A 19,822-nucleotide genomic window follows, 5' to 3' on the forward strand; every position below is an offset into this window, starting at 1 on the left:
CAAGTGTGGACATGCAACTGTTTTTCATGTCCGCACTTGCTTTGATACATTCGATAAGACAATGCACAGACATGTTTGTGCTACATATATTTTCATGCATTCTTACGTGTGACTCTTCTAATGACACATTTTATCTTTTCGTTCGCAAGTTTGGTATGTAATGTGTTTTTATCATATGTGTTGGTACCTCTTGGAATCATAGATATTTTGAAGTAACAAACAAATAGCAGTAGTAAGGGGGTCTATTTTTGCTGTTGTCGACCCCCAAATTTTTTTATTGAAACTATCGACTCCTAGAAAGTTCAAATCGACCCCAGGGGGTCAATATCAACCACTTTGGGAACTCTTGCTTTATATGATGACAGCTTGTGTGTTGAGAGCACATCACTGTAGCTCATCAGTATACTGTAGTGTATTAAGACTGGGTGTGTAAAGTCAGCTGGGTCAAGTTCACATTAAAGACTTTATGAAAACACCACAGGCCTTTCACCGTATCCTTGAGGAAACACAGTCCAGTGTGTGGGGTCTGAATAAGTCACAGCTGTCATGGTGGGCTAAACCTAAAAAGAATGAACTGCAGGCATTCACAGCTGTAGAAATGAGTGTGTACGCTGGCAGATATGCTATCCTGAGTGGTGGGCTTCTTGTTATATTGGCTATGTTGTTGTTCATGTGACTGTTCACTGGACCACCCCGATGACTGTGGTCCTCCAAAATTGCATGACATGTTGTTACTTCATCAAGGGGTTTGTTCCCAGTGTTGTACCTGATATCCCCTCACAATATTTACAGACATGGCCCCCTGTACACCAAACGTAGTACAAAGAGCTGCAGGCTCACATGATGCGGCTTACTTTCAAAAAGAACGAGCAGAATGGCTGACATCTTCATTTAGGACACAGTGTGAAGTATTCTTAAAGGCATTCTTGCCTGTCTTAGTAATTATTGTGTTGATTGGATCCTTTATACATTTTATATTTGTATTTCAAAGCCACTAGAAGAACAGCACTTGTGCCTCAGGCTTCATCAGAGACAGAAGTTCTGTAACTATATCATCAACTTCAATGAACCTCATTACTTAACACTAGAATTACCAGAGCCTATGAAAAAACTCATAGATCTGTCCCACCTTAAATCACTTCGCACCTCTTCATCAGCATCTTTTGTCCTTTAAATGTGTTGATAAGCAGCAAGTGGCATTCATGCTTTTCATGTGTGTTCCGTGTCAACAACGATCTATGTAAACACATCGTTAAAAAATAAATTTTTTCATGTTTTAGTAATAATTGACAAAATGTACACATGAAGTTTATAATGTGTGAAGCCTGAAGTCCAAATATTAAAGAAACACTTTCACAAAAGGTACAAATATAACAGAACAAGTGCGCTTTTATTCAAAAATATAACTGCAGAAAAAGAACCTGCGTTAGGGTGCGACATTGAAACGGATTTACTACGACTCCTTTGGTGGTGCAACGGTATCAAATGTTGACTGGTAATCAAAATTTCAAAACTTCACACATTATAAACTTCATGTCTACATTTTGTCAATTATTACTAAAACATGAAAAACATTTCTTTTTAACGATGTGTTTACATAGATCATTGCAGACGGAAAACACACATGAAATGCATGTGTTCCAAATAACAATATAATATTTATAAAAGGTGTGATTTTGCTTGACTTCTCACTCTATACAACTCTCAACCGCCCGGCGTCTCAGGAAGGGGAAGCAGTGCAGTGTCAACACTGTATATGGTGAGGATGGTGTGCTGCTGACTTCGACTCGGGACGTTGTGGGTCAGTGGGGGTAGTACTTCGAAGACCTCCTCAATCCCACTAACATGCCTTTCAATGAAGAAGCAGAGCCTGGGGACTCGGAGGTGGGCTCCTCCATCTCTGGGACTGAGGTCACCGAGGTGGTCAAAAAACTCCTTGGTGGCAGGGCCCCAGGGGTGGATGAGATACCCCCGGAGTTCCTCAAGACTCTGGTTGTTGTAGGACTGTCTTGGTTGACACGTCTCTGCAACATCACATGGACATCTGGGACAGTGCCTCTAGATTGGCAGACCGTGGTGGTGGTCCCCCTCTTTAAAAAGGGGGACTGGAGGGTGTGTTTCAACTACAGAGGCATCACACTCCTCAGCCTCCCTGGAAAAGTCTATTCGGGGGTTCTGGAGAGGAGGGTCCGTCGGATAGTCGAACCTCGGATTCAGGGGAAACAGTGTGGTTTTCATCCTGGTCGCAGAACAATGGTCCAGCTCTAACCCCATAGCAGGGTCCTGTCGCTGTTCCTCCGCATCAAGACGAGTCAGATGAGGTGGCTCAGGCATCTGATCAGGATGCCTCCTGGACGCCTCCCTGGTGAGGTGTTCCGGGCATGTCCAACCGGGAGGTGGCCCCGAGGAAGACCCAGGACATGCTGGAGGGACTATGTCTTCCAACTAGCCTGGGAACACCTTGGGATTCTCCCAGAAGAGCTAAAAGAAGTGGCCGGAGAGAGGGAAGTCTGGGCCTCTCTGCTCAAGCTGCTGCCCCCGCGACCCAACCTCGGATAAGCGGAAGAGGATGGATGGATGAATATTTACAGACATGGCCCCCTGTACACCAAACGTAGTAGAAGGGGCTGCAGGCTTACATGATGCGGCTTGCTTTCAAAAAGAAGAAGCAGAATGGCTGACATCTTCATTTATGACACGCTGTGAAGTATTCCTAAGGGCATTCTTGCCTGTCTTAGTAATTATTGTGTTGATTGGACCCTTTATACAGTACATTTTATATTTGTATTTCAAAGCCACTGGAAGAACAGCACTTGTGCTTCAGGCTTCATCAGAGACAGAAGTTCTATAACTACATCATCGATTTCAATGAACCTCATTACTTAACACTAGAATTACCAGAGCCTACGAAAAAAGTCGTAGATCCGTCCCACCTTAAATCACTTCACACCTCTCCATCAGCGTCTTTTGTCCTTTAAATGTCATCATCGACTTCAATGAACCTCATTACTTAAACTGTACATTTTTAATGTAATTCTTACGAAGGGAGACATTGTGGAAGGTGATAATAATTCCTTACAATGATGTAATTCTTACAACTCCTCCTGGCATTAATTGTGAACTTTTATTCAAGTCTGAAGTGTACTAATGAAGCTTGAAAAGTCTTTATTGTGTAATAAACTGGAAAGCGGGGTGTGTGTTTTACAGGAGGTGTGTAAGAAGTCCTCTCAGCGCAGGTTTATTTACAAGGTCACATGTAACAGGGATAAGGTGAGGAACCTGCATTATTAAAAATCATGTGAAAGTAATCTGGAGTTCTCAAAGTTCTTCAACGTCAAACTGAGCTAAAAAGAGTTCAACGCCATCATCAGCCACCAGAAACAGAACACTGTGATCATTTTCTTGTGTTTCTTAAATATATTTAAACAAAGGGATACTTTATGAATGTGTTCTCCTTGGCTGTGTGATTGAGCCATGCAAAGGGGCGCATTCCGGTACGTGGGCTTCTTACCTTACACCCGCTGCTGCTGGGTAATAATAATAATAATAATAGCGCAGGTGTTTTTACTTCCATGAATTAAGAATTACATTTGGTTACTAGTTATTACAAAAAGTAACTGCACTACTTAATGCACATCATTTTTAACGTGTTACCCGACCGTTCTTGAGATTGTCTTGCAGTCTTTATTACTGTATTCTCAGCTCATTAACATAAATTTAGCAATTTCTGAAATACAGAAACAGATGATTTCTACAGGAGAAGGACTAATGTGATTGGTCGAGCATTTGTCTCTGTAAATTGATCTTGAGGACACTTCCACCTGTGCCTGCTGGGAGGGATGTGTGTGTAAGAAGTAAAGACACTCACAGGCTGACAGAGTGCAATGGACTTGTGCAGACTAGAAAATCCTTAAGTGTTACCCGTTTAACTGTTTACAAGGTTACTTAACCAGCTTATTCACGGGAAAATCTACCTCTGATAACCCGGCATTTACATGGCATTTCAGAGACCAGGGATCTGTGAATAACCGCATTATTGAGGTGCATGGCAACTGCCAGTGACCACTAAGGGTGCTAAATATGTTTTTTTCCTTGACGAATTCCTTTAAAGGAATTTGCCAATACCCTTTTGTCATGTCAAGGGTGGTCAAATATCATGCTTTTTTGAGTTGCTTGAGGAGTTGCACATTAGATATGCATCAAAACAGGAAACATGATGACGTAACAAAAGTGCTAACTGCCATTGACCTTTGGGACCAATACAATAGGACTGGACCAAGGACTAAAATTTTCCTCAATCATTCCTAGATCCAGTATTTGTTTGACCTTAAAGTTTCGCTTCTGCTCATTTTCCTCCTGGGAGTGTTTACGGGCATTCTCAGACAACTAATCCTGGGTCAGTTATGATGTCATGTTTAAGCAGAGAGGTCCGAGCAGGACGTTCATTAATCGCTTCTTGGACGGGCTGGAAATCTGTTTTGAACTCTTGGCATTGCTTGGGTTGTTTAACCAAATAGTCAACTAACTCCTTCCTTTCCTTAATTTCATAGCAACCTTGCCAATGAACCAATAATTTGGAATAGGAAGTGGAAGAAGCTTGAACTGATCTCCGAGAGCAAACACTAGGAGCATCTTACCATGGTTATAGATTTGGATGATTGCGCATGTTCCATATAAGCTCTTAGTATTGGTCTGATTTTACCAAATATATTGCATAATTTTGTGACATATTTGAAGATATTTGTGGAAGGGGGCGCCTCACTTTTCCGTCCATCTTTTAATATATCCAGTAATCCCTGGGGTTGTTACCCATATAAAAATGCATAAGGTGAAAAAACTATAGAGGCTTGTGGGACTTTCTGGTATGCAGATAGCAAGAGGGGCAGTAACTGATCTTAGTTATTAGGAGCCCTCTTCTTGGTCAGGTCAGTCAAGGGCACAGCCCTCTCAGAAAAATGAGGTACAAACCCACCTTGAGAAGCATTTACTTGTGCATCTTATTAAGCTGTTTGACTAGGAATTCACCAGGCTGATACAGTAGAGCACTTTAAAACACTGCTGAAAACACATTACTTTAACATGGCCTTTCTATAACTTCAATTTAACTTAATTTAACTTAATCCTGACACTCTATATGTTCAATTTCCTCATAATAACTATTCATGGTGGCTCTAAAATCCGTACTGACCTCTACTCTCTCTTCTGTTTCTTTTTCCTGCACCACCACCACCTACTCAAAGCTTCATGATGCTCCAACAATGATGGACGTATTAAAAGGCAGAATTCTACGTGACCATCTTCATCAAGCCTTTGAGCATCAAGCCGTGAGAACCCTAAATCCAAAGATGACTGTTTCATTTATGTTAGGTAGAATGCCCAGAGGGGACTGGTCAGGTGGTCTCATGGTCTGGAATCCCTGCAGATTTTATTTTTTTCTCTAGTCGTCTGGAGTTTTTTTTTTGTTTTTTCGGTCCCCCCGGCCATTGGACCTTACTCTTATTCGATGTCAATTAATGTTGATTTATTTTGTTTTCTTATTGTGTCTTTTATTTTTCTATTCTTTAATATGTTGTAATACTACATTTTTCTTTATATCACTGTATCTGGACAGTACTGTTATGTGTTTTATTCACATGTGCATGTTAACTGTGGCACACACGGGCTCAGCAGTTAGAATTGCTAGCCAAGCGTTGGATTAGATAGCCAAAGACAACTGGAGGCTTGTATAGTCAGCTTAAACACAGGTTAGGGTATTTCTGTCCTCTATCAGCACAAACCTTCTTTCCTTCTTGGGAGAATGAGAATCGACATGTAAGCACTATGATATTTCTGTATTTTGTGGGAGAGGAATTCAGCCCTTGTTTGGAGACGGAGAAGACCAGCAAATGAAGCAAGAACCATATAAAAGGTCTGGACAGTGGCCAGACCCTTCGAGGCTGTGCCGACACAAGGTGTTGGAAACCCTCCCAGCGTAGGGACGGAGAAAATGGCTGACTGTGTTGATCCAGATTCCCACCTGGATAAGTCTGTCCATATGCCTCCCCGTCTGTAACCGCGTAAAACGTCAGTAAATGTAAGCTAAAGATATTTTGTCTCATGTGATTTTTGTACCGCCGTAATCACTATGGGAGGGATATCGCCTTTTCTGGTATATTATGATATTGTTTAATTATTTAATAAGCCACAATATTAAAAGAACACATTTCCAAGAGAGCTAATGCCTCTGCAGGAAACATATGTAAAGCACTTTGAGCTACTGTTTGTATGAAAATGTGCTATATAAATAAATGTTGTTGTTTTAAACAGCCTCCCTTGGTCCGGTAGGACCTCCTTTGGGATATGCGCGATGACCCCTAGCAGTGTCCATGCGACTTAAGGGGATAGCCTCTGGATACCATGTAGAATAATACAATTTATGTCCTCAGGCTGATGGTCTGAGAGGATCTTCTGTGTCCACCCTGAAATGTTCAGAAGTTCATATATCTGTCAGAGGAATGGAACAAGAGGAGCATGGTCTTTTCTAAGAATCTGTCACAGTTGACATGCCAGACGCGAAACACAAAAGTGACGGATCTTCTCATTAATTCCCTGACAGTTAAATCTAAATTTTATCCTTTTGAGTGTTTTGTCAGTTCCAAGATGGCCACCCAAGATGTTTGTATGTGCTAACTCACAAACCTGCTGCCAGTAAGATTTTGGTACCAGCAACAACGACCTCAACTCACCCTCATGTTCTGACAAATGACAGAATAAATCATTTAAAAATACAAAGTAGGGTTCTGGTGGCATGGAGTGGGTGGTACACTGTCAGTTAACTTCAGTAAATCGTTATTCCACTGTTCTCTTTTAAAAGATGCTGATGTTTGGGGAAATTGATATTGACGTTCTGAGAGCAAATCAGGCATGGCCTCCCTGGGTAGAGTTATTGCCAACGTCAGTTCGCTCGTGGCCTCGATAGCAAGTACATGATATAAAACATAATAAAATCACGTTACAATGTGTCATGTTTGTCTTTTTTATTTTGTGCTCTCCTTGTGTGTTGCATCAATACATCAAAAAAAATGACTTGTCCACATTAGTGCATCTGGACAATAAATAGAATTCTGGGAAGGTTGACACTTCAACAACTTCATCAGTGTAATGGATTGTGTAACCTGCAACTCGTCAACCTGTGGTTAGAAGGAGAGGAAGAGACGTCAAGAGAATAAATAAAATAATGCTCAGTGCAAACTGGAGAAATCTGAGACGAGAACTGACACCAGAGAGCAAAGTCAAGGAATTTAACCACAGAATTGCTCCAGCTGTGTGTATTTATTTAATGGCATTTCACCTGAACAGACATCACAATCAGGAAATACGATGAGCTGAATCAAATTTAGGATCTGAGTGGACAGTCACAGCATTGTCTGATATTAATGACACGACTTGACACAAAGAACTTTCACGTGTTTGAAATCAACATGCTGAGGTTTATCTAAACACACGGATATCAAGCATCAGGTCTTTGTTAATAATCACTTAAAGACACTTGTGTTCAAATCCTCATTAAAACATTCATTACAAAGATATAAAATATCAATACACATGAATGATCACACACCTCTGTATTTTGTCGTTAGATTTTTAAATGTCTTACCAAGATAACTGAACACTTTCTGAGCCATTGTGCTCTACAACAACCAGCAGCCATTTGACAAATGAAAGAGGAAGAAAGGCTGAATAATCTGTGATGTGACTATCAAAAGGAATAAATGTGGTGGCAGGTATACAATTACTGACATACAAATGTAATTTCTTTACTAAAGTTCTAAGTTTCTCTGTTTTATGAAATTGAGCACAATGCTGTTCTCTGAAGTATTAATTGTGTTCTCTATGAGGTGAGCAGCTGCGGCTAATGAGACTTCACAAATATTAACAAACGTCAGTCTAAAGCAGCAAATCCTACGTTTAATTGTGGACATCAAACCTCATTTGACCTTCTCAGTCGTCCATTTCAGTTCCTCACAGAACTGCAGATTAAAGTGCAGGAATAGGAAACATTAACTTCACAATAAAATGAAGAGTTTAGTTTGACACAAAACTAAAACAATAAAGGAACATTTCATAGAATTTGACTCTCAAACAAATCCACACCCGAATGAACAGAATGTCGGCCGTCGTCTGAGCTCAGCTGTGGAGTTTTTAGTTGTGAAATCTGAAAGTCAGTTCAAATTATATATTTCCAGATATTAGGTAAAATTCAGCACAAAACTTAATTTATGTTGAAATAAATAATTCTTACCCATAATAATGGAAACAGCAATAATCATTTTACATTTTATTGAAGTGTTTTTATGAATTGCCAGGAGTCTCCTACATTTACAGCGCTGTTTATTACACATTCAAATAAGAAGAAGACTTATGAAAATAACTGTAATGAAATAAGTAATAATCATAAACAGTGTACACTCTACATGAATAAAGTACAATTAAACAAAAACAGCCTTCAAAAAAACAGCAAATAAGAAATGATTGTATTGTTAAGAAATATGTTTTGTACTGTTAATATGAAAAATGAGCAAAGGAATAATGTACAAATAATTAAAACAACTAATCTCAGATAATTAAATTTTTTATTTTCTTTAACATTTACAGTAAATTGAGCACTGAAGAAGCTGGACTAAATATTTTACACGTCAGGGTTATTTTCAGTGCTTTTCTGAACCAGGAATAAAGAAAAGCGTAAAGAATTGGATTAACACCAAAGTTCACTTCACTGACCAACACTAAGACATTTCTGATGATACGTGTGATTAAGTTACTACCAACATCAAAAAAATTGTACACATAAAGAGGCAGCCAGCAGATAATAAAAGCCCCCACGACTACTCCTAATGTTTTTGCAGCTTTTCTTTCTGACGGTTTTGATATTTTACTATCACTCACCTCCTCAGTTTGTCTCTTTTCTATCATACAGTTGATGGCTCTTGAATGGCTTCTTGCAACTACAAATATTCTGATATAAAAACCAATCATCAGTGAATAAGGAATAAAAAAAGTTACGAGTAAAATAAAAATGACCATTTCATCAGAAGTGTATACTAAACAAGTTCCTTCACATATCTCTGTTACAATATCACTTAACCCTAAAAGTACGACTGTAATTAAAAGTGCTAACAGCCACACTACAGCAATGCTGATCTTTGCGACAGTTAAAGTTATTTTTGAGCTGTAAAAGAAAGGATGGCAGACAGCAATGTAGCGATCAATGGATATTAAAACCACATTATATACAACTACAGTATTAAGAATATTGGCAAGTCCATGATATAAATAACAATAAATAACTCCAAAGTACCAGCAAAGTTCAATAGGGAGACTCAAAGAAAAGGGCATCACAAAGAAACCTGATAAGAAATCGGCCGCTGCGAGTGAAAGGATCAGAAGATTAGTCGGCGTGTGCAGCTGAAGAAAATGAGAAATAGAAATGATGACAAGAAGATTTCCACAGACTGTCGAGAAAAGCAAAAGACAAGAGAAAGTGTAATAAAGTCCATACACTTTAGTTTCAAAAATCAGTTTGTAACAAGATGTATTACTGTGAGGATAACAACGTCCAACTTTCAGTCCATTCCACTCCATGTGTGTCCCCTGATGTCACTGAGCCGTCCTGCCTGCACACTGAGATGTTTATACACTGAGGCCCTGCGACTGACTGCCATATTCTCTCTGCTGACGTAATTCACATGAGGCAACTCTCTGCTGTGTGTGCTTCACAAATTCTCTCAGGATGTTTGTTTGTTCATTTCAGTTCTTACTCACTAATGAGTTCATCAAATCTCAGATGTCTTCATTATATTTGTTTGTCAGGAGCCGCTCAGGGCTGCGGTGGTCTCTCCTCACAGCTCCACAGTGGTCAGCTGCTGGCTCTCTGCAGTTTCCTTCTTCTCCTCTGTCTGCTGTTTTTGTTTTTTTGTTCTCAGTCACTTTGACTTTCTTTCCTCATCACAGCGAGCAGCACATTAAATCAGCAGGTTCAGATGAGCTGAGGTTGTGCCCAGTGGTGGTCTGACACTCCATCCTGTGCTGTGCTGCTCAGAGCCCCTCTGACTCCTCCATGGAGTGTGCTGGACCACCCTGTGCTCATGAGAGCCCTCACACACACACACACACACACACACACACATACAGTGTACAGTAACAGCTGTGTGTTTTTGTCTTTTCCGGACCCTCACATTAAATTCCAGACAGTATTCCCCCCGTTGCTCTCTGTCAGTCTGACGTTGTGCTGATTGTCTTTGTCTGATTTTCTGGACGTCTTTCTTTTCTTAAATCCTCAAACACCCAACATGCATTTCTCTGTGGCAGCGGCAGGTAAACTCCTAGAATTGCAATGCAGCAGCGCTCACTGATGTGCTTTTTATTTTGATGGCAGTTGCTGTGTCACTGAATTGTGTCGTGTCGTTGTCATCTCCTCCTCATCATCACAGACAGTGAAGTGGTCCTCACCACACAAGAGTTCATATGTGACACACTGGTGGTCTGTTAACACAAACTTCATGTGAGTCCCCCTCGTCTCTCGTTGTGTCACTGAAGCACCTTGTAGTGTCACTAGTCACATATTTATGTCATTAGTCCGCATACTGCAATGCATTTTGGGAGATAGCAGTTCATCAGGCTTCATGTTGCAAAGCAGCTCTGCACCATCATCACTGTGAATACACAATGACAGGTCTGAAATGTGAAATTACTGATTAGGAGAAAGGTTGTAATGGACTCATTCAGAAGCCATTAAGACGGTTAAGAGAATGTCAGGTTATATAGCGCCCTGACGTGTACAGCAGATTTCCCAACTGTCAGTCCAGAGATCAGCATCCGTCAGTCAGTCAGTCATTGTCCAATATGCTACATCCTAACACAGGGTCACAGGGGTCTGCTGCAGCCAATCCCAGCCAACACAGGGGGCAAGGCAGGAACATATTCTGGGCAGGATACCAGCCCACCGCAGGGCACACACACACACTCCAGGGACAATTTAGGATCACCAATGCACCTAACCTACATGTCTTTGGACTGTGGGAGGAAACCCACGCAGACACAGAGAGAACATGCAAACTCCACGCAGGGAGGACCCGGGAAGTGAACCTGAGTCTCCTAACTGCGAGGCAGCAGCGCTACCACTGCGCCACCATGCCGTCCCAGATCAGCATCAGTCCATACGTAATTTTTCCTGTCCACAAAACAGCAGGTCAGCCCATTATATCCACCTTAACTCTTTTAGGGCAGATGTCAACTTTTGTCGACAAGAGGGGTTGAGGGTGACAAAACTCACTGTCACGTCACAGGCATTCCCTCTGTGATTGGAGGAATGCTAGACTCTTTGACTCTGCGTGAGTTGCAAAATGTAAACAAATGTAAACAAAGGCAAGATGGCATCGACATGTCACAAGGGAGATAAGCGAGTGCAGAAAAGAAAACACTCAACAGACGATGTTTTGTGCATTATCGCTGAGTCGGACTCTGATTTTTCAGAATCTGATTTTGTTGGCAGTGATCAGGAGATCGAGCAGGAGAGTGAGAAGCCGGCATCAGCTGATCGGACACCAGATGATGCCACCCCAGCAGATTGGCTGCCAGCTGAGCGCATTCGCGCCGCCGATGCACCTACGCCAAGGTTCACGTGGGAGGAATACCCAGACATTGATCTGTGGGAGCCAAACTGGCTACTGGACTTCACAAGATGGCATGGCTTGCTGTTGGACACGACCGATTACCAGCCGCTGGACTACTTCAGGCTGCTCTCTCCTGATGCTGCTTTTCAGCTACTGTCAGACAAGACAATTTGGTAGGCAGAGAAATTTTTTTGAATCACTGGCTGCGTTTGCATCGCATTCTCGTTTTTCGAAGTGGAAACCCACAACAAAAGACGAGATGAAGGGCTTTGTGGCCTTACAAATAGAGATGTGACTAGACTGGTGATATCACTTCAGGGAGCATTGGTCCAAACGTGCTCTGTCCCCTGGTGGCTTTGGACAGGTTATGCCACGTGATGATAGGTACGTGATGCTGCTGCAAAGTTTTATTCACTTCTGTGATAACCAGAAGCAAATCCCAAGGGGTGAGCCAGGCTATAACCCCATGTATAAAGTTCAGCCCCTGCTTGACTTTGTGGAACCAACTTAGAAACGATTTTATCATCCTGGCTGTGATTTGTCTGTACTTGAATCTATGATAAAATACAAGGAACGCCAATATATACCAGACAAGCCCACAAAGTATGGCATAAAGGATGTTGTACTGACAGAAGCAAACACTGGTTTCTGTCTGAAAGTCATCACATATACAGGAAAGTATTCCTGTCAAAGAGAGAACTGTCCCTTGACAAGTCAGGTTGTGCTGGAGCTGATTCAGGGCTATGAACATTTGGGTCATGTTGTGTACATTTGAACAATTTTTATACATCACATGAATTGTTCATGGAGCTACAGAGCAGAGGAATTGGAGCTTGTGGCACAGTGAGGGTGAACAGGAGACACAGGCTTTCACAGGCTGAAGATGAACAGAGGTGACAATACGGTTTACATGCAGGTGGACAACTTGGTGGCAGTGGCATGGCACAATGTCAAATGGGTGACTTGTCTCTCTACAGTACACACTAACAATATATGTGAGAAAGTGCAGCCACAGACAATTGAAAAGGAGGCACCAGGGCAACACGTATTGTCAGCAGTGCAACGTGGCAAGGACTGCAACTGGCTGCTTTGAGCGACATCAGACTTGGCAGGACTTTGCTGTGTAACATGAATGTCATATGTATGTGAAATCACAGAGTATGCAGGCTCATACAACATACAAGACAAGAACATTTCTCAAAAGTAAATATTTTTTGTTGCTTTGATATGTTAAACAATTGCTTTGTGTTCTTTTTTAAAAAATGTTAGTTTTTGTAAAGATATTGGGAGAAAAGAAACAAAAAAAAAATTAGCCCTAAAAAAGTTAATTAAAGTTTCTGTGTGTTCTTTTTATCCAGTTGCTTTTTCTCTGCCTTTCCAACAGATGGCACTTCTTAACCCTTGTTAGTGTTAAAATGCATTGCATTTGTCATTGTAATAGATGGCATATAACACACATTAACACTGCTGGTACAAATCCTGTACTAAATGGCGTATCACAGAGACATAGCAATGGAGCAGACACACAGCACTGCAAACATTGATACTGAAAACATCCAGCAGAGAGTAACTGCCAGACGGACAGAAATCAGCTTATCCACCTTAATAAAAGGACAAAGTCTGTGTGTCTGCGTGTCCATCTTGTTGCCATGTCTCTGTCATTCCAACATATGGTGCTTCACAAGCATTTCTACTAATACAATTCATCACATTTGTCATTCCAACAGATGGTTGTACCAAATGTCGTATAACAAAGACATATGAAGTGTCTGTCTGTGTTTCTGTGTATCTCTGTGTCTGTCAGGTTGCTCTGTCTCTGTTATAAGACATTTGGTATGGGATTCATAAAAGTAGTGCTAATGATTGTGATGTACCATCTGTTGAAATGACAAATGCAGTGCACCTTCTTGCTACCTGAATTACAAAACCACATTCCAATAGATGGTCTACTGCCAATGTTAACACCTAATATGTCAAACAGAGAGTTACGGCTAGATGGACAGAAACTGGCAGCTGTATCTCAAAAGCAATAAGCTTCCATTAGCGAAAAGGATCAAATGCAAAAACGTATGATGAGACAGCGTGAAAAACTCAAAGCTAAAAAAATTAGGGGCAAAAGAAATCAAGGTGTGATGCACCAGACCAGGGATGATGAATTGTCTGAGGATATGAATGTGCAAATTATTAAGGACGTCTGTGCACACACAATACTCAGGCAGTAGAAACACCAGAGGAACATGGAGAGTGAAGTCATAAGAATACCACGGCCATTACAGCAGTGCGGGCCAAAGGAGACACCAAAAACAACCAGAGCCAAACCACAGGGTGATGTTCAGCGTCAGAGAGTATGAAGTCAAAGGGACAGGGGAGCCCCAAATCTTATTACAACTCACGAGATGGATCATTCATAGAGGCTACAAGAGCGAGGGGCCTTGTCAACGATGACTGGTTATAGAGCAGGTCCTTGGAAGAGTCTGAACTCTTTGGGATGAGCCGCAGCTGCTTTGAGTCTTTGCCTTCATTTGTGCCTTTGATGCACCAATTAACTCAGAAGAACTGTTTGTGAAATACAGGAGAAGGTTGTGTGAGATGGTTACACGACATCATCAAGGACATGCAGATGGCTGTGCTTTGTGTGTAAACTGAGTGTTGCTTGACACAGAGAGAACTCTAATGCACCATGGGAAACGATGCAGGGATTTCAACCAACCTGTAACACAGGCGGTCACGGGATATAGAAATCCTGAGGACTATTATGATGCCGTTCATGAACTCGACTGAGCGATGGTGTTGGTGATGACTGTGAATACTCTTCAGTGGGATGCACATCACCTTTCATTTTAACTCTGATGTCAAGTTCTGCTCTCGGGTTTCTGCAGCTGTCGTTGAACTTCTTCACTTTTCAGCCCTGTTGTTTCTCTCAGCCTTTTATTCTTATTATTTATCCTCAGATAAATACTTCATAAGTACACATTTATTCCTTTTGACAGTCACATCACAAGTTGTTCAGGCTTTCTTTCATATCTCAAATGGCTGCTGGGTTGTTGTAGAGCACAATGGCTCCTGCTACTTCATACACAGAAAGCGTTCAGTTATCTTGTAAGCCATTTATAAATCTAACGACAAAATACTGAGGCGTGTCCTCAGTCCTGTGTTTTGATATTTTATATCTTTGTAATGATTTAGTGAGATTTGAACACAAGTGTCTTTCAGTGATCATTAATAAAGACCTGATGCTTGATATCTGTGTGTTTAGATAAACCTCAGCATGTTGATTTCAAACACGTGAAAGTTCTTTGTGTCAAGTCGTGTCACTAATCCAGACAATGCTGTGACTGTCCACTCACATCCTAAATTTGATTCAGTTCATCGTATTTCCTGATTGTGATGTCTGTTCAGGTGAAATGCCATTATATAAACACACACAGCTGAAGTCATTTTGTGTTAAATTCCTTGACTTTGCTCTCTGCTGTCAGTTCTCGTCTCAGGTTTCTCCAGTTTGCACTGAGTTTTATTTTATTGATTCCCTTGACGTCTCTTCTTCTCCCCTAACCACAGGCTGACGAGCTGCAGGTTACACCGTCTGTTCCCCTGATGAAGTTGTTGAAGTGTCTCCCTTCCCAGAATTCTCTTTATTGGCCAAGTGCACTAATGTGGTGAGGAGTCTGTCTTTGTAGTGTTGTTACAAAAATCAAGGAGAGCCCAAAACATAAAAAGATCGAATATGACAGAGTGTAAAGTGATCTTATTATGTTTTATATCAAATTCTTTTAATTGTTCAGAGTATTATACACAATTTTATTGTTAATGCTATTATTGCTGTATAATTTAACTCTAAGCGCACTTTCCATGGAGCGGCTCGTGTACACATAGAAGGAGGATCTGCTGCTACAGACAGAGGGCCGTTTCACACTGAGTGGATTTTTTCTGCAGTCTGAAGAGCAGACAGACACCATTTGCAGACCATTAGGAATTAGAAGGTCAAATCTTTAAAACATTTTTTGGACTTCCCACATGTGTAAAAGCAAAGCTCCTGAACCATTGGTTATCTTTGTGCATGCTCACCTCATAGACGCGTACTGATACTGTCTGTGAAAATGACATTAGATAGAGAGGGGCTAGAGGTGTTCAACTTGGCCCTCACAATCTTTAAAAAGTCATCATCTGCTGAACTGAAGTAAAGATATAGGAAAGAAGAGAAGCAGAACAATCACAGCCACACAGCCATTAAGAGACTGAAATGCCTCACACATTTAGGTGTGTCAGTGTTGTATCATCTGTGACAGCTCCACAAATAGCCAGCTTGTATCTCTGATTTGCACATCCAATTACCTTTGTATTTGTTTTCACTTTTTTGGGCACATTTAAGAATGTTAAAATCTAAATAATGTCTGAATAAAGGTTTATTGCCTGCTACACTTGCTTGCATTACTATTTGCTCAGTCTTGCCATCTGGGGTTACAGAGAACAGAGGAGACGTCTTCTAATAGGTGAAGTGTAGCACAGTAGCTGTCATCCTTGAGTGAATTCGAAATCCGTAGTCCACGGTCAAGTGAGTGTCTGCCGGCTGTGTCTCCTTCCAGGCGCTGGTGTGGTGGAAATGCTGCAGTCCAGGGCTTAGCCAATGTCCATGCGCCCCCTGGCAGTGGCCATGGGCTCCCACAGGGTTGATCTTCCAAGCTCTGTTCCTGCGGCCCCAACACCCACCAGGGTGGCTGCCTTCTCATGTTCCAGGGGAGGTGCTGCTCCTCTCCTGGTCCTTCCATCATCCAGGTGGCCCAACTGGGCATGAGCCCCATCCGTCCGCCACACTCTGTATTAAGGAAAATGTATGTTTATTCAAATTTCAGACATAATCTTAAAACATTCTCTATAGATGAATCCCATATATTTTAGATTAGATTAAATTTATTAATCCCAAGGGGAAATTTAAATACATACAGATGCAGAAATATAAAAAATAAATGATACAAACTCACAGAACAGCCAATCAGTCATATGATAAATAAATAAATGTTTGGTGTTTAAGTTTTGGTCCTCCCTCTCCATGTAGTAAGAGTCATCCATGACATGGTTCTTGTTTGACTGTAAAGTCTAAACTGCCGTTGGCTCGTTGCAGGCAGGCAAACTGTCTGAGTGGCAGTCTCTGCTTCCCTGGCACCCGACACAGCATGCACCCTGGTACTGCTTCATTGGGGTCTGAAGTGGTTGTCAAGTTTGGGGAGGTTGACGATGCAAGTGACTGGGTGGTAAAGAAAGTCAGCCAGCTGTTCCACGTTCTCACTGGAGGATTCTTCTTCCACCTCACTGGACAACTCAGGTTCAAATTCAAACCCGGCCCCTTCATTGGTAGTGTCAGCAGCGAGCTCCTCTCTATCCATCACAGAAAGAGGTGCTCTGCAGGTGGCCAAGACCTGAGGGAAATCCAGACTTTTTGAAGGAATTTGTTCTGCAGACTGAGGCGAGTGCTTTCAGATTGGGGTCAGTGCTTTCTCAATGTTTCAATGGGGAGGAAGATCCCATCACGTTTCTCAGCAGGAAGCTGCTTCCCAGGGAATGTATTTACTCAACCATTGAGAAGAAATGTCTGCTAATTAAATGGGCAGTCGAGGCCCTCCAGTAGTACAGTAAAACCTCTGGTTACGAACATGTACGAATCGGGTTACGATCAAAAAGGTCGCCAAACTTTTGTATCTGTTCACGACCACACACTCGGGTGGAGAACAAAACCACTGGCAGCCAGCAAGTTTCCCTTCCGGTTCGTGTGAGCCAATGATTTCCGCATGTGTTCAGTCTCTCCCTGTACATTGTTCTTGCTCAGATGTGCGTGCATTCGCTGTGAACTCTGTGCTCTATTTCATGTGCTTTTGCATTAATTTTGCAATTAACCATGGCCTTTAAGCAAGTGAAGAGTGGTAGTGCTGGGGAGAAGACAGTTTTGAAGAAATTGAAGTCTGATCCACCAGCTAAACAGCTAAAAACACCAGAAAGCCAAGAAATCACAAGAGAGAAAACACCTGAAGGAGAACATACCTCCATTGCGGAGCCAGACTCTCCCTCAAAACTGTAACTCCTCTCCACCCAGCTTCCTCCTCACTTCCTTCACGCCAGAACTTGACTCATGCAAGGTTTGGTTTCTTGGTTGTTTATGATTAGTTTTTGTATAAATTAAGGATTTTTCACATTTTCATAATTTTTCCCTGTGCTTAAAACTCATTAACACTAGAATTACCAGAGCCTATGAAAAAACTTGTAGATGCGTCCCACCTTAAATCGCTTCTTAAATCCCTTCAAACCTCTCCGCCAGCGTCCTTTGTCCTCAAAATGTGCCGATAAAGAGAAGCTACAAGCAGCCGGCTATTCCATCCCCCCACCAGTTTAGAATGTGCACGAACTTCTCCCAGCTCATGCCTTGATTGATTATCTGGGAGTGAAGTGGAGTTTTAGAGTGGAAATAATAGATCGTTATTTGGAATACGCACATCTCATGTGTGTTCCGTTTCTACAGTACTCTGTGTAAACACATTGTTAAAACTGAAACTTTTTCATATTTTAGTAATAAATGTTACAAAATGTAGGCATAAACTATAAAATGTGTGAAGCCTGAAGGTCAAAGATCAAATAAACACTTTCACAAAAGGTTCAAGATTGATTCAACAGCTTCCATGGTGTTCCGGTAAGATTTCGTCACTCAGAGCGCAGCAGACTTGCCGTACCTCAAAGACCCGAGTTTGATTCCCCGCCGAGGAGAAAATGTTATTTTTATAATCTTCGCTGTTCAGCCTGCCTGAACTCCCTGTCTATCTATATAGGAAGCCACTCAGAGTCGATCGGGCTTGTGAGGTTCGTCCAAAAATACGCCCATACAAAAAGAATAAATATAGTGTTCAAAATGCTGGGCACATACATCATTTTGAATGAATTAACTGAACAGTGGGTTTTTTTAAATATTTTTCTGAAGATGCTTTTGTTAACTTAGTTCATTACGTTGTAGTAGGAACTCATTGAGTTTACTAAAACTGTGCCTGAGTCGTTATCAATATAATCTGACTTTACATTTATATATTCAGGAATGAGGTTATACAGTATATTCTGACGCTGACCTTATATAATCAGGCTTTGACTTTACATATTCAGGAATGACTTTATATATTCTGATGATGACTTTATATATTCAGGAATGACTTTATATATTCCGAAAATCATTGTAATTGCCTGTTTGGCACCCCATAGGCACTGTATAATAGATATATAAAAAAAACAGCTAAGGGGATAGATATATAGATAGATAGGAAGGAAAGGCACTATATGATAGGCAGACAGGAAAGCTGCTATATAATAATTAAAGTACTGTTATTGCTATATAGATATTATTTATTTACTTACTTCCTACAGCGTAAAGTCACGTGCAGCTCACTTTTCAAAATGGACTCATCTGGAATCAAATCCGTAGTGTAAAGACTACCAGTCAAGAGTTGCTATCGTTGCACCACCACAGCTCTTAGCAAATGCGTGTCAATATCGCACTCCACTGCGGGTTGTTTTTCTGTAGTTATATTTTTAACCAAAAGCGTACTTATTCTATTATATTTGTACTTTTTGTGAAACTGTTTCTTTGATATTTGGACTTCAGGCTTCACACGTTATAAACTTCATGTCTACATTTTGTCAATTATGACTAAAACATGAAAAACGTTTCTTTTTAACGATGTGTGTACATAGATCTATGTAGACACAGAACACACATGAAATGCAAGTGTTCCAAATAACGATGTAGTATTTATAAAAGGTGTCATTTTGCTTGACTTCTCACTCTATACAACTCCAAGCAACTGACACGCAGGTAAACAGACTTGAGCTGAGAAAACTGTGCGCCGGAGGGAGATGTGATAGTAAGCTGCTTGCTGTTTGCTGCTTAGCCACAAATTTAGAAGACAAAAGACGTGACGGAGAGGTGTGAAGCGTTTTAAGGTGGGACGGATCTACGAGTTTTTTCATAGGCTCTGGTAATTCTAGTGTTAAAAAAAGTGTTAGCAGAGAGCGATTCGTAAGGGTGTAGCGTAAACTCTTGAAATGTTAGTTTTCGCTGTTGTTCAAGGTTTTCTCAGTGTTATTCAATATTTTTACATTTAGTTTACTATTACGCTGTGCATTCTATGGTATAATTAACT

This window comes from Polypterus senegalus, chromosome 3 (assembly GCF_016835505.1).
Source record: "Polypterus senegalus isolate Bchr_013 chromosome 3, ASM1683550v1, whole genome shotgun sequence".
NCBI classification, from domain to species: Eukaryota; Metazoa; Chordata; class Cladistia; order Polypteriformes; family Polypteridae; genus Polypterus; species Polypterus senegalus.